This window comes from Salvelinus namaycush, unplaced genomic scaffold, assembly GCF_016432855.1.
Source record: "Salvelinus namaycush isolate Seneca unplaced genomic scaffold, SaNama_1.0 Scaffold45, whole genome shotgun sequence".
Classification (NCBI taxonomy): Eukaryota; Metazoa; Chordata; class Actinopteri; order Salmoniformes; family Salmonidae; genus Salvelinus; species Salvelinus namaycush.
The window spans coordinates 572269-586610 of record NW_024061142.1 but is presented as its reverse complement, the minus strand read 5'-3'; positions in this window follow the sequence as shown (position 1 = coordinate 586610).

The following is a 14342-nucleotide window of genomic DNA, read 5'->3' as shown; positions in this document are numbered from 1 at the left end:
ATCAGAAGATTCGTAACTTTAGTTAGCTTGCTAGCCTAGCTGGGTAAGTTAGCTTGCTAGCCTAGCTGGGTAAGTTAGCTTGCTAGCTTGCTAGCTTGCTAGCCTAGCTGGGTAAGTTAGCTAGCTACCCTGGCTGGGTAAGTTAGCTAGCTAGCCAGGCTGGGTTAGTTAGCTTGCTAACCTAGCTGGTCCTGTATTGAACTCTGATTGCCATCAGCTAAATCATACAGATATTTACACATTTTTAATCAATTTCACTTACGCCACAGTACTGGTAGTCACTGCTAGACTGGTAGCTACCTTCCGCAGAGTAAACATGTTTGTTCATTCTATCTTTGACTGACGTTAGCTAAAGTAAGCTAGCTAATGTTAGCCATCTATTCCACCCTCGTCTGGAAAACACTCCGTTACTAAAAATTAAATTGTCTTTATAGCTACCTCACACTGTGTGTTGGTAGTGATGGGTTCTGACTTATAAACTTGAAACATCCTTAATCGTGTCACAGAGGGAGAGCGAGGAATGCAGGACGTGTCACAGAGGGAGAGACAGGAATGCAGGACGTGTCACAGAGGGAGAGCGAGGAATGCAGGACGTGTCACAGAGGGAGAGCGAGGAATGCAGGACGTGTCACAGAGGGAGAGAGAGGAATGCAGGACGTGTCACAGAGGGAGAGACAGGAATGCAGGACGTGTCACAGAGAGCGAGAGAGGAATGCAGGACGTGTCACAGAGGGAGAGCGAGGAATGCAGGACGTGTCACAGAGGGAGAGAGAGGAATGCAGGACGTGTCACAGAGGGAGAGCGAGGAATGCAGGACGTGTCACAGAGGGAGAGCGAGGAATGCAGGACGTGTCACAGAGGGAGAGCGAGGAATGCAGGACGTGTCACAGAGGGAGAGCGAGGAATGCAGGACGTGTCACAGAGGGAGAGAGAGGGATGCAGGACGTGTCACAGAGGGAGAGACAGGAATGCAGGACGTGTCACAGAGAGCGAGAGAGGAATGCAGGACGTGTCACAGAGAGCGAGAGAGGAATGGAGGACGTGTCACAGAGGGAGAGAGAGGAATGCAGGACGTGTCACAGAGAGCGAGAGAGGAATGCAGGACGTGTCACAGAGAGCGAGAGAGGAATGGAGGACGTGTCACAGAGGGAGAGAGAGGAATGCAGGACGTGTCACAGAGAGCGAGAGAGGAATGCAGGACGTGTCACAGAGAGCGAGAGAGGAATGCAGGACGTGTCACAGAGGGAGAGAGAGGAATGCAGGACGTGTCACAGAGGGAGAGACAGGAATGCAGGACGTGTCACAGAGGGAGAGAGAGGAATGCAGGACGTGTCACAGAGGGAGAGAGAGGGATGCAGGACGTGTCACAGAGGGAGAGCGAGGAATGCAGGACGTGTCACAGAGGGAGAGAGAGGAATGCAGGACGTGTCACAGAGGGAGAGAGAGGAATGCAGGACGTGTCACAGAGAGCGAGAGAGGAATGCAGGACGTGTCACAGAGGGAGAGCGAGGAATGCAGGACGTGTCACAGAGGGAGAGAGAGGGATGCAGGACGTGTCACAGAGGGAGAGAGAGGGATGCAGGACGTGTCACAGAGGGAGAGAGAGGAATGCAGGACGTGTCACAGAGGGAGAGCGAGGAATGCAGGACGTGTCACAGAGGGAGAGAGAGAGGAATGCAGGACGTGTCACAGAGGGAGAGAGAGGAATGCAGGACGTATCACAGAGGGAGAGAGAGGAATGGAGGACGTGTCACAGAGAGCGAGAGAGGAATGCAGGACGTGTCACAGAGAGCGAGAGAGGAATGCAGGACGTGTCACAGAGGGAGAGAGAGGAATGCAGGACGTGTCACAGAGGGAGAGAGAGGAATGCAGGACGTGTCACAGAGGGAGAGACAGGAATGCAGGACGTGTCACAGAGAGCGAGAGAGGAATGCAGGACGTGTCACAGAGAGCGAGAGAGGAATGCAGGACGTGTCACAGAGGGAGAGAGAGGAATGCAGGACGTGTCACAGAGGGAGAGAGAGGAATGCAGGACGTGTCACAGAGAGCGAGAGAGGAATGCAGGACGTGTCACAGAGGGAGAGAGCGAGGAATGCAGGACGTGTCACAGAGAGCGAGAGAGGGATGCAGGACGTGTCACAGAGGGAGAGAGAGGAATGCAGGACGTGTCACAGAGAGCGAGAGAGGAATGCAGGACGTGTCACAGAGAGCGAGAGAGGAATGCAGGACGTGTCACAGAGGGAGAGAGCGAGGAATGCAGGACGTGTCACAGAGGGAGAGCGAGGAATGCAGGACGTATCACAGAGGGAGAGCGAGGAATGCAGGACGTGTCACAGAGGGAGAGACAGGAATGCAGGACGTGTCACAGAGAGCGAGAGAGGAATGCAGGACGTGTCACAGAGGGAGAGCGAGGAATGGAGGACGTGTCACAGAGGGAGAGAGAGGAATGCAGGACGTGTCACAGAGGGAGAGAGAGGAATGGAGGACGTGTCACAGAGGGAGAGAGAGGAATGGAGGACGTGTCACAGAGGGAGAGAGAGGAATGCAGGACGTGTCACAGAGAGCGAGAGAGGAATGGAGGACGTGTCACAGAGGGAGAGAGAGGAATGCAGGACGTGTCACAGAGGGAGAGCGAGGAATGCAGGACGTGTCACAGAGGGAGAGCGAGGAATGCAGGACGTGTCACAGAGGGAGAGCGAGGAATGCAGGACGTGTCACAGAGGGAGAGCGAGGAATGCAGGACGTGTCACAGAGGGAGAGCGAGGAATGCAGGACGTGTCACAGAGGGAGAGCGAGGAATGCAGGACGTGTCACAGAGGGAGAGCGAGGAATGCAGGACGTGTCACAGAGAGCGAGAGAGGAATGGAGGACGTGTCACAGAGAGCGAGAGAGGAATGCAGGACGTGTCACAGAGAGCGAGAGAGGAATGCAGGACGTGTCACAGAGAGCGAGAGAGGAATGGAGGACGTGTCACAGAGGGAGAGAGAGGAATGCAGGACGTGTCACAGAGAGCGAGAGAGGAATGCAGGACGTGTCACAGAGAGCGAGAGAGGAATGCAGGACGTGTCACAGAGGGAGAGACAGGAATGCAGGACGTGTCACAGAGGGAGAGAGAGGAATGCAGGACGTGTCACAGAGGGAGAGAGAGGAATGCAGGACGTGTCACAGAGGGAGAGAGAGGGATGCAGGACGTGTCACAGAGGGAGAGAGAGGGATGCAGGACGTGTCACAGAGGGAGAGAGAGGAATGCAGGACGTGTCACAGAGGGAGAGAGAGGGATGCAGGACGTGTCACAGAGGGAGAGAGAGGGATGCAGGACGTGTCACAGAGGGAGAGAGAGGAATGCAGGACGTGTCACAGAGGGAGAGAGAGGGATGCAGGACGTGTCACAGAGGGAGAGAGAGGGATGCAGGACGTGTCACAGAGGGAGAGAGAGGGATGCAGGACGTGTCACAGAGGGAGAGAGAGGGATGCAGGACGTGTCACAGAGGGAGAGCGAGGAATGCAGGACGTGTCACAGAGAGCGAGAGAGGAATGGAGGACGTATCACAGAGGGAGAGCGAGGAATGCAGGACGTGTCACAGAGGGAGAGCGAGGAATGCAGGACGTGTCACAGAGGGAGAGAGAGGAATGCAGGACGTGTCACAGAGGGAGAGAGAGGAATGGAGGACGTGTCACAGAGGGAGAGAGAGGGATGCAGGACGTGTCACAGAGGGAGAGAGAGGGATGCAGGACGTGTCACAGAGGGAGAGAGAGGGATGCAGGACGTGTCACAGAGGGAGAGCGAGGAATGCTGGAATTGTACATACGGTCAGAATATGTTCTTGTTAGACATCAGGGATCCTATGGGAAGGAGCAGGATCACAGACTGGTACAAGTCAACAGGACAGCTCTGAGGTAGGAGAGGATTAAGGGAATTTGTGCCGAGGTCAGATGAAGTGAGAAAGAACAGTCATCACTAAAGTCCTGTCTAGCAGACTGTCGAGACGTGTGAGGAGGAGACTCAGCATAGGAAGGTTTAAATACCAGGGCTTGTGTGAATATGTCTATTCAGCTGGTTGACCCTTTGGGTTTAATAAAGGTACCTGGTTTGAGCTTTTCTCAAGTAGTCCGTGCGTTCACAAACACAAACAGACCTCACAGAGCCCTGACCTACAGAGAGATGAACCTGGAGAAGAGTCCTCTCAGCCAGCTGGTTCTGGGGCTCTGTTCACAAATACAAACAGACCCCACAAAGCCCCAGGACAGCAACACAATTAGACCCAACCAAATCATGAGAAAACAAAAAGATAATTACTTGACACATTGGAAAGAATCAACAAAAAAACAGAGCAAACTAGACTGCTATTTGGCCCTAAACAGAGAGTACACAGTGGCAGAATACCTGACCACTGTGACTGACCCAAACTTAAGGAAAGCTTTGACTCTGTACAGACTCAGTGAGCATAGTCTTGCTATTTCCATAGGCAGACGTGGCTCTCGAGAGATGACCCACTGCCCACAAAATGAGGTGGAAACTGAGCTGCACTTCCTGACCTCCTGCCAAATGTATGACCACGTTAGAGACACATATTTCCCACAGATCACAGAGAATTAGAAAACAAATCAAACATCAATAAACACCCATATCTGTGTGATCAAAATACAGTGGTGTAAAGTACTGAAGTAAAACTACTTTAAAGTACTACTTAAGTACTTTTTTAGGGGTATCTGTACTTTACTTTACTATTTATATTTTTTTCCCAACTTTTACTTTTACTTCACTACATTCCTAAAGAAAATAATGTACTTTTTACTACATACATTTTCCCTGACACCCAAAAGTACTCGTTACATTTTGACAGGAAAATGGTTCAATTCACACACTTATCTTATCTTATCTTATCCTCTCTGCACAGACCATACAAACGCTTCACACCGCGTGGCCGCTGCTACTCTAACCTGGTGGTCCCAGCGCGCACGACCCACGTGGAGTTCCAGGTCTCAGGCAGCCTCTGGAACTGCCGATCTGCGGCCAACAAGGCAGAGTTCATCTCAGCCTATGCTTCCCTCCAGTCCCTCGACTTCTTGGCACTGACGGAAACATGGATTACCACTGATAACACTGCTACTCCTACTGCTCTCTCCTCGTCTGCCCACGTGTTCTCGCACACCCCGAGAGCTTCTGGTCAGCGGGGTGGTGGCACTGGGATCCTCATCTCTCCCAAGTGGACATTCTCTCTTTCTCCCCTGACCCATCTGTCTATCGCCTCCTTTGAATTCCATGCTGTCACAGTTACCAGCCCTTTCAAGCTTAACATCCTTATCATTTATCGCCCTCCAGGTTCCCTTGGAGAGTTCATCAATGAGCTTGACGCCCTGATAAGTTCCTTTCCTGAGGATGGCTCACCTCTCACAGTTCTGGGTGACTTTAACCTCCCCACGTCTACCTTTGACTCATTCCTCTCTGCCTCCTTCTTTCCACTCCTCTCCTCTTTTGACCTCACCCTCTCACCTTCCCCCCCTACTCACAAGGCAGGCAATACGCTTGACCTCATCTTTACTAGATGCTGTTCTTCCACTAATCTCATTGCAACTCCCCTCCAAGTCTCCGACCACTACCTTGTATCCTTTTCCCTCTCGCTCTCATCCAACACTTCCCACACTGCCCCTACTCGGATGGTATCGCGCCGTCCCAACCTTCGCTCTCTCTCCCCCGCTACTCTCTCCTCTTCCATCCTATCATCTCTTCCCTCTGCTCAAACCTTCTCCAACCTATCTCCTGATTCTGCCTCCTCAACCCTCCTTTCCTCCCTTTCTGCATCCTTTGACTCTCTATGTCCCCTATCCTCCAGGCCGGCTCGGTCCTCCCCTCCTGCTCCGTGGCTCGACGACTCATTGCGAGCTCACAGAACAGGGCTCCGGGCAGCCGAGCGGAAATGGAGGAAAACTCGCCTCCCTGCGGACCTGGCATCCTTTCACTCCCTCCTCTCTACATTCTCCTCTTCTGTCTCTGCTGCTAAAGCCAATTTCTACCACTCTAAATTCCAAGCATCTGCCTCTAACCCTAGGAAGCTCTTTGCCACCTTCTCCTCCCTCCTGAATCCTCCTCCCCCTCCTCCCCCCTCCTCCCTCTCTGCTGATGACTTCGTCAACCATTTTGAAAAGAAGGTCGACGACATCCGATCCTCGTTTGCTAAGTCAAACGACACCGCTGGTTCTGCTCACACTGCCCTACCCTGTGCTTTGACCTCTTTCTCCCCTCTCTCTCCAGATGAAATCTCGCGTCTTGTGACGGCCGGCCGCCCAACAACCTGCCCGCTTGACCCTATCCCCTCCTCTCTTCTCCAGACCATTTCCGGAGACCTTCTCCCTTACCTCACCTCGCTCATCAACTCATCCTTGACCGCTGGCTACGTCCCTTCCGTCTTCAAGAGAGCGAGAGTTGCACCCCTTCTGAAAAAACCTACACTCGATCCCTCCGATGTCAACAACTACAGACCAGTATCCCTTCTTTCTTTTCTCTCCAAAACTCTTGAACGTGCCGTCCTTGGCCAGCTCTCCTGCTATCTCTCTCAGAATGACCTTCTTGATCCAAATCAGTCAGGTTTCAAGACTAGTCATTCAACTGAGACTGCTCTTCTCTGTGTCACGGAGGCGCTCCGCACTGCTAAAGCTAACTCTCTCTCCTCTGCTCTCATCCTTCTAGACCTATCGGCTGCCTTTGATACTGTGAACCATCAGATCCTCCTCTCCACCCTCTCCGAGCTGGGCATCTCCGGCGCGGCCCACGCTTGGATTGCGTCCTACCTGACAGGTCGCTCCTACCAGGTGGCGTGGCGAGAATCTGTCTCCGCACCACGTGCTCTCACCACTGGTGTCCCCCAGGGCTCTGTTCTAGGCCCTCTCCTATTCTCGCTATACACCAAGTCACTTGGCTCTGTCATATCCTCACATGGTCTCTCCTATCATTGCTATGCAGACGACACACAATTAATCTTCTCCTTTCCCCCCTCTGATAACCAGGTGGTGAATCGCATCTCTGCATGTCTGGCAGACATATCAGTGTGGATGACGGATCACCACCTCAAGCTGAACCTCGGCAAGACGGAGCTGCTCTTCCTCCCGGGGAAGGACTGCCCGTTCCATGATCTCGCCATCACGGTTGACAACTCCATTGTGTCCTCCTCCCAGAGTGCTAAGAACCTTGGCGTGATCCTGGACAACACCCTGTCGTTCTCAACTAACATCAAGGCGGTGACCCGTTCCTGTAGGTTCATGCTCTACAACATTCGCAGAGTACGACCCTGCCTCACGCAGGAAGCGGCGCAGGTCCTAATCCAGGCACTTGTCATCTCCCGTCTGGATTACTGCAACTCGCTGTTGGCTGGGCTCCCTGCCTGTGCCATTAAACCCCTACAACTCATCCAGAACGCCGCAGCCCGTCTGGTGTTCAACTTTCCCAAGTTCTCTCACGTCACCCCGCTCCTCCGCTCTCTCCACTGGCTTCCAGTTGAAGCTCGCATCCGCTACAAGACCATGGTGCTTGCCTACGGAGCTGTGAGGGGAACGGCACCTCCGTACCTTCAGGCTCTGATCAGGCCCTACACCCAAACAAGGGCACTGCGTTCATCCACCTCTGGCCTGCTCGCCTCCCTACCTCTGAGGAAGTACAGTTCCCGCTCAGCCCAGTCAAAACTGTTCGCTGCTCTGGCACCCCAATGGTGGAACAAACTCCCTCACGACGCCAGGTCAGCGGAGTCAATCACCACCTTCCGGAGACACCTGAAACCCCACCTCTTTAAGGAATACCTAGGATAGGATAAAGTAATCCTTCTAACCCCCCCCCCCTTAAAAGAGTTAGATGCACTATTGTAAAGTGGTTGTTCCACTGGATATCATAAGGTGAATGCACCAATTTGTAAGTCGCTCTGGATAAGAGCGTCTGCTAAATGACTTAAATGTAATGTAATGTTATCAAGAGAACATCCCTGGTCATCCCTAGTGCCTCTGATCTGATAGACTCATTAAACACAAAGGCTTTGTTTGTAAACCGTGTCTGAGTGTTGGAGTGTGCCCCTGGCTAGCTGCCTGGCTATCGTTAATAAAAATCAAAATGGTGCCATCTGGTTTGTTTAATATAAGGAATTTTAAATGATTTATATTTTTTTTACTTTTGATACTTAAGTATATTTAAAACCAAATACTTTTAGACTTTTACTCAAGTAGTATTTTACTGGGTGACTTTCACTTTTGAGTCGTTTTCTATTAAGGTATCTTTACTTTTACTGAAGTATGACAATTGAGTAATTTTTCCACCACTGTCAAAATATCTGCGAAATACCGCAGTGTGTAAATCACAGCAGCAAGATTTGTGGCCCGTTGCCATGAGAACAGGGCAACCAGTGGAACACAAACAACATTGTAAATACCACCTATATTTATCTGTTTATTTATCTACCTACTATTCGTACTACAACTATTTGGACATTGCTAAAACACTGATAATATAACACTTGAAATGTATTTTAGATGTTTCAGTTTGTTGTTTGTTGTTTTGTCTTCTCAATTCTGTTTCCATGACAATAAAGTCCATTTTAAATTAATTCCCTTTATGTACGTTTCATATCATGTTATAATTTTACGATTGAAATAAAATAAAAACATTCGCTAAAAGTGATTCACTTTTTGCATCAAAATAAAATAAACGTTTCCGTCAACTGCGTTGCCCACTCCAGTTAGCAGATGGCGGTCTAGGTATTTTAGGTTAGGCTGCTAGTGTGACGTGTTATTTAGTGGACGGAACGCTTCTTTCAACGGCAGCAACAGTTCGTCAGACACCTCCGTAGCTTGCTAGCCAAAATAGCCGAAGCAATAAAGCTCTTTAGACTCTTTCTGGTATATTAGCCACTGTGTTTTAAAGACATTTATGTCGTCTAGCTAGTTATCTCACTTAATTTCCTATTTACGTTGTTGTTGGTCAGCTAGCTGTCTCGTTAAGTTAGCATTAGCCTAGCTAGCTAACTATTAGCTAACATCCCCGACCATGAGTTCACTAAGCTACTCCCCTGTTGTTGAAGAAGAGGTCTGCTTGACGGAGAAAGAGGGTCTGTGGCTGAACGTTGTCGTGAAAGAGGAGAAGGAAGAAGAGGATGTCACAGCAATTAAAGAAGTAACAGAGGAGGAGGATGTTACAGTGAAAGAAGAAGAGATGGACGTTACAGTTAAAGAAGAGGACGTAGCGATCAGAGTGAAAGACGAGGAGGATGTTACAGTGAAGGAAGAGGAGGGAGAGATAACTGTCATATTGGAGGAGGAAGAAGAGGAGGAGGAGGTTGGAGAACTGATTAACACCAGTAAGTAATGTCTTAATAACAGAAGCACATACTATGAATGAATCATGCTCCTGGTACCTACTACAATACCTCGTTCGTAGGCACTTAAATATTTTGTCTGGCCCATTCACCCACCCTCTGAATAGGCACACATACACAATCCATGTCTCAATTGTATCAAGGCTTTTTTTTTTTTAAATCCTTCTTTTAACCTGTCTCTGCCTTTTTCATCTACACTGATTTTGAAGTGGATTTAACACGTGAAATCAATGAGGGTCAGTCTGTCTTGGTAAGAGACGGTGTTTCCTGATGTTTCGTCTCCTGACGTCATCACCATACTCCGTGTATATAAGGCTTGAATATCAGTAATATTCTTCAAGAATCAATAGCTATATATGGATCTTTCTGTAACGTCGAGTGTCAGTGAGGATCTCCTGTGATGGACATCTTGGTACAGCTGTTTAATAAGTCATTAATAATAATCTGCCATTTTGTCATGTCATTATTTAAAAATATAAAAATCATTTAAAAATGAACCTGTATATAGTCACCTTACCCCTATACATATCTACCTCCATCACTCCAGTATCCCTGTACATTGTTAATATGGTACTGACCCTGTATATAGTCACCTTACCCCTATACATATCTACCTCCATCACTCCAGTATCCCTGTACATTGTTAATATGGTACTGACCCTGTATATAGTCACCTTACCCCTATACATATCTACCTCCATCACTCCAGTATCCCTGTACATTGTTAATATGGTACTGACCCTGTATATAGTCACCTTCCCCCTATACATATCTACCTCCATCACTCCAGTATCCCTGCACATTGTTAATATGGTACTGACCCTGTATATAGTCACCTTCCCCCTATACATATCTACCTCCATCACTCCAGTATCCCTGTACATTGTTAATATGGTACTGACCCTGTATATAGTCACCTTCCCCCTATACATATCTACCTCCATCACTCCAGTATCCCTGTACATTGTTAATATGGCACTGACCCTGTATATAGTCACCTTACCCCTATACATATCTACCTCCATCACTCCAGTATCCCTGTACATTGTTAATATGGTACTGACCCTGTATATAGTCACCTTACCCCTATACATATCTACCTCCATCACTCCAGTATCCCTGCACATTGTTAATATGGTACTGACCCTGTATATAGTCACCTTACCCCTATACATATCTACCTCCATCACTCCAGTATCCCTGTACATTGTTAATATGGTACTGACCCTGTATATAGTCACCTTACCCCTATACATATCTACCTCCATCACTCCAGTATCCCTGTCACCTTACCCCTATACATATCTACCTCCATCACTCCAGTATCCCTGTACATTGTTAATATGGTACTGACCCTGTATATAGTATGATTACCCCTATACATATCTACCTCCATCACTCCAGTATCCCTGTACATTGTTAATATGGTACTGACCCTGTATATAGTCCCCTTCCCCCTATACATATCTACCTCCATCACTCCAGTATCCCTGTACATTGTTAATATGGTACTGACCCTGTATATAGTCACCTTCCCCCTATACATATCTACCTCCATCACTCCAGTATCCCTGTACATTGTTAATATGGTAATGACCCTGTATATAGTCACCTTACCCCTATACATATCTACCTCCATCACTCCAGTATCCCTGTACATTGTTAATATGGTACTGACCCTGTATATAGTCACCTTCCCCCTATACATATCTACCTCCATCACTCCAGTATCCCTGTACATTGTTAATATGGAACTGACCCTGTATATAGTCACCTTACCCCTATACATATCTACCTCCATCACTCCAGTATCCCTGTACATTGTTAATATGGTACTGACCCTGTATATAGTCACCTTACCCCTATACATATCTACCTCCATCACTCCAGTATCCCTGTACATTGTTAATATGGTACTGACCCTGTATATAGTCACCTTACCCCTATATATATCTACCTCCATCACTCCAGTATCCCTGTACATTGTTAATATGGTACTGACCCTGTATATAGTCACCTTTACCCCTATACATATCTACCTCCATCACTCCAGTATCCCTGCACATTGTTAATATGGTACTGACCCTGTATATAGTCACCTTACCCCTATACATATCTACCTCCATCACTCCAGTATCCCTGTACATTGTTAATATGGTACTGACCCTGTATATAGTCACCTTTACCCCTATACATATCTACCTCCATCACTCCAGTATCCCTGTACATTGTTAATATGGTACTGACCCTGTATATAGTCACCTTACTCCTATACATATCTACCTCCATCACTCCAGTAACCCTGTACATTGTTAATATGGTACTGACCCTGTATATAGTCACCTTACCCCTATACATATCTACCTCCATCACTCCAGTATCCCTGTACATTGTTAATATGGTACTGACCCTGTATATAGTCACCTTACCCCTATACATATCTACCTCCATCACTCCAGTATCCCTGTACATTGTTAATATGGTACTGACCCTGTATATAGTCACCTTCCCCCTATACATATCTACCTCCATCACTCCAGTATCCCTGCACATTGTTAATATGGTACTGACCCTGTATATAGTCACCTTCCCCCTATACATATCTACCTCCATCACTCCAGTATCCCTGTACATTGTTAATATGGCACTGACCCTGTATATAGTCACCTTACCCCTATACATATCTACCTCCATCACTCCAGTATCCCTGTACATTGTTAATATGGTACTGACCCTGTATATAGTCACCTTACCCCTATGCATATCTACCTCCATCACTCCAGTATCCCTGCACATTGTTAATATGGTACTGACCCTGTATATAGTCACCTTACCCCTATACATATCTACCTCCATCACTCCAGTATCCCTGTACATTGTTAATATGGTACTGACCCTGTATATAGTCACCTTACCCCTATACATATCTACCTCCATCACTCCAGTATCCCTGTCACCTTACCCCTATACATATCTACCTCCATCACTCCAGTATCCCTGTACATTGTTAATATGGTAATGACCCTGTATATAGTCACCTTACCCCTATACATATCTACCTCCATCACTCCAGTATCCCTGTACATTGTTAATATGGTAATGACCCTGTATATAGTCACCTTACCCCTATACATATCTACCTCCATCACTCCAGTATCCCTGTACATTGTTAATATGGTACTGACCCTGTATATAGTCACCTTCCCCCTATACATATCTACCTCCATCACTCCAGTATCCCTGTACATTGTTAATATGGAACTGACCCTGTATATAGTCACCTTACCCCTATACATATCTACCTCCATCACTCCAGTATCCCTGTACATTGTTAATATGGTACTGACCCTGTATATAGTCACCTTACCCCTATACATATCTACCTCCATCACTCCAGTATCCCTGTACATTGTTAATATGGTACTGACCCTGTATATAGTCACCTTACCCCTATATATATCTACCTCCATCACTCCAGTATCCCTGTACATTGTTAATATGGTACTGACCCTGTATATAGTCACCTTTACCCCTATACATATCTACCTCCATCACTCCAGTATCCCTGCACATTGTTAATATGGTACTGACCCTGTATATAGTCACCTTACCCCTATACATATCTACCTCCATCACTCCAGTATCCCTGTACATTGTTAATATGGTACTGACCCTGTATATAGTCACCTTTACCCCTATACATATCTACCTCCATCACTCCAGTATCCCTGTACATTGTTAATATGGTACTGACCCTGTATATAGTCACCTTACTCCTATACATATCTACCTCCATCACTCCAGTATCCCTGTACATTGTTAATATGGTACTGACCCTGTATATAGTCACCTTCCCCCTATACATATCTACCTCCATCACTCCAGTATCCCTGTACATTGTTAATATGGAACTGACCCTGTATATAGTCACCTTACCCCTATACATATCTACCTCCATCACTCCAGTATCCCTGTACATTGTTAATATGGTACTGACCCTGTATATAGTCACCTTACCCCTATACATATCTACCTCCATCACTCCAGTATCCCTGTACATTGTTAATATGGTACTGACCCTGTATATAGTCACCTTACCCCTATATATATCTACCTCCATCACTCCAGTATCCCTGTACATTGTTAATATGGTACTGACCCTGTATATAGTCACCTTTACCCCTATACATATCTACCTCCATCACTCCAGTATCCCTGCACATTGTTAATATGGTACTGACCCTGTATATAGTCACCTTACCCCTATACATATCTACCTCCATCACTCCAGTATCCCTGTACATTGTTAATATGGTACTGACCCTGTATATAGTCACCTTTACCCCTATACATATCTACCTCCATCACTCCAGTATCCCTGTACATTGTTAATATGGTACTGACCCTGTATATAGTCACCTTACTCCTATACATATCTACCTCCATCACTCCAGTAACCCTGTACATTGTTAATATGGTACTGACCCTGTATATAGTCACCTTACCCCTATACATATCTACCTCCATCACTCCAGTATCCCTGTACATTGTTAATATGGTACTGACCCTGTATATAGTCACCTTACCCCTATACATATCTACCTCCATCACTCCAGTATCCCTGTACATTGTTAATATGGTACTGACCCTATATATATAGTCACCTTCCCCCTATACATATCTACCTCCATCACTCCAGTATCCCTGCACATTGTTAATATGGTACTGACCCTGTATATAGTCACCTTCCCCCTATACATATCTACCTCCATCACTCCAGTATCCCTGTACATTGTTAATATGGTACTGACCCTGTATATAGTCACCTTCCCCCTATACATATCTACCTCCATCACTCCAGTATCCCTGTACATTGTTAATATGGTACTGACCCTGTATATAGTCACCTTTACCCCTATACATATCTACCTCCATCACTCCAGTATCCCTGTACATTGTTAATATGGTACTGACCCTGTATATAGTCAC